The sequence below is a fragment of the Frankliniella occidentalis genome, unplaced genomic scaffold (assembly GCF_000697945.3).
Source record: "Frankliniella occidentalis isolate FOCC.00 unplaced genomic scaffold, Focc_3.1 Scaffold177, whole genome shotgun sequence".
Lineage (NCBI taxonomy): Eukaryota > Metazoa > Arthropoda > Insecta > Thysanoptera > Thripidae > Frankliniella > Frankliniella occidentalis.
This window is the reverse complement of record NW_026267303.1, coordinates 508,176-510,742: the sequence shown is the minus strand read 5'-3', so window position 1 is coordinate 510,742 and position 2,567 is coordinate 508,176.

Below are 2,567 nucleotides of genomic sequence, written 5' to 3'. Positions count from 1 at the left end.
GCAGGGGGCCCGGGGGGCACCGTGGGGTATGGGGCGCAGAGCGCGCTGCGCGGAGCACGGCGACGACGAACCGACGAAGAACACGGGCTTGGGGCAGACGGATGGGCGCTGGGCTGATGTATATGGGAACAGCTGACGGGGATAAGTGCAAGAGTCTGCCGGAACCCGTGCGAATCAGCTGGTCAACCCTGAGGCTGGGCAGTGCGGGCAAGGACACTGGTCCCGGCGCGGCCCCGCGACAGGCGGCGGCCCCGGGCGGGACCGACGGCGACCGCGCAGCGCCGCGCAGCCGAGCGGCCATTACGTAATATCGCTCAATTCTCTGACCGGCCTGCTGGACCACAACGCACTCCGCGCCGGGGCGCCGCCAGGTGCAGGTGACGTGAGGCGCCTTCAACGCATGCACTGCATGCACCGGCAAAACGCTCTGGCACATTAGGGAAGGCCAGCGCCGAGAAAGGGAGAGTGGGGTGGGGGCGTCGGAAGAAGTTCCCGCCAGGACGTAAAACCGCTTGACGGGACGCGGAGACACCGGCGGGTATTTAAAAGGCCTATCTTTCAAAATACGCCGGCGAGGTTTTGAACGCGCTCGGATCGTTGCTGCCCGCCGTGCCCTCCGCTCCGCTGTTGTGCCCCGCCCAGCCCCGTCGACCCGCCCGCCCCACCTCGCTCCGCCCCGTTACGCCCGAATGCTCACGGGAGCGGAAATGACGCCGCTCCCCCGGCACGATATACCGTGTACAGTAGTCGAGGTACAGTGGAAACGCTTCTAACTGACTAGCCACTGGTCGACTCGGCGGTGGGGCCCCTCGCCCGTCACGTACGTGAGCTAAATCAGCTTATCACGCCGAGAGCAGCCATAGCCACTCGCACGAAAATGTAAGAAAAGTAAGTTTTAGAAGAGGAAAACTGGTCATCGTGGAGCTGGCTTTATTGTCGGGGACGGGCGAGTGTGTGGGGAGGTCGGGTTGCGGCGTGGGCGCGGCGCGGGGTCGCCGGTTTAGCGCGCGCGGGGGGTTCGGCGCCCCGGCGCGCTCTCTGCTTGGCTGTCCGCACACGTCTCGCATCTGGCTGTGGTGGCGTCTCATCACGCGGCACAGACAGCTGGAGGCGAGGCGCGGCCGGCGGCGGGGCGGCCGCAGGAGGGCGAGGACCCCGTCGCGTCCCGCGCGGCCAATGTATGGGGCCCGAGTGGGCTGCCCTCGGGGCGGCCCCTAGCAGTGACCTCTGCTGTCGCTGCCACTGGCTGCCGTACCCCGCGCACCCCTCGAGGAGGCGTCCTCCTCCTACAGATATGGCAAAGATTTTATTCCGAGTTGTCAGTCTGTCCCGTCCTGCCGCCTCGCCCGCAGCCGCAGCAGCGGCTGCCACTGCACGGGACAGGGGAGAAAAAGAAATACAGCTGGTTCTCGAAGAATGATCATCTAGACAGCAGGAGTTCTGGAGGGCGGCGGCTGTGGTGGTCGTGGTGGTGTAGTGCTTTCATGGCGCACTGCTACTGCTGAATTTGTTCCTCGATATTTTGTGGTTCCGAGACGCCCTACTGCCCCCCACCAGCGCCCCTTTCCCTGCTTCCATTTTTCGGTGAAAAAACTTTCCTTTCTCTCATTCCTCCCTGTGGGGATACACCACCAAGGGGAGCCGCGAAGCTCTGCGAACAACCCGCCACGCTCCGCCACGCTCCGCCACGCTCCGCCACGTTCCACCACGCTCCGCCACGCTTCGCAGAGCGCTTCCCCACCGCCCACAAGACCCTCCTATTTCGCGCCATTTTGACGCTAGGTTGGTCCCTAGTCTGGTGGGTCCCCGGTGGCCGGAGAGCGGGCAGGGGCCGGCGGCGGGCCCAGACGCTCCAAGCCAATCCACACGCACTCGCCAGGAATCACAAAGTTGCGGCTCGGTTTTCCATTCTCCTTCTTTCTTCCCGCTGTTACCCACGAGTGCTGCAGCGTGGTAACGGGTTTCGGGTGTGGGGGGGTGGGTAGGAGAGCCAGGTGAGGTTCATTTGGCCCCTCTAGCCCTACTTGGGTATCGTCCAGAAAGCAATTCCGTTATTCTTAAAATTTAATTGGCAATTTACGGGGAGCTCGGCGCCTGCGGTGTTCGGGGTAGGCCACCCCGCAGTACACGCATGCGCGACAGGCAAGATATTGCCTACCAGTCCGGCGCTATGACTCCTTGCTTAGGATGAATTTGGTTATTCCGACGGACGTACTTGAACCCTCGGGCCGCTGGCAACCAATCTGTAGACCCAACAGTAGAACAGATTCACTCTTTCCACAGTGTGGGACACGTCTGTTCTATGTCTGCGACAGTGGGACTGCCCAATGGACACGCAGGACCTGCAGGACGAGGGTAGTTCCAAACAGGTCTTTTGTACCTCCGTCACTCTGTAAGTGAGAGTGAGAGAAATTGATTGATTTTTATTCCATGAAATGGTACATTAAAGCTTGAGAGAGCTCCATAGAGTTGTACCAATTATTAGGTACCTACTAAGAATAATACAGCGCAGTTCAGAAAATAATGATAACTAGTCTTTAACAGTGGAAGGTTGTCTACACAGTGTG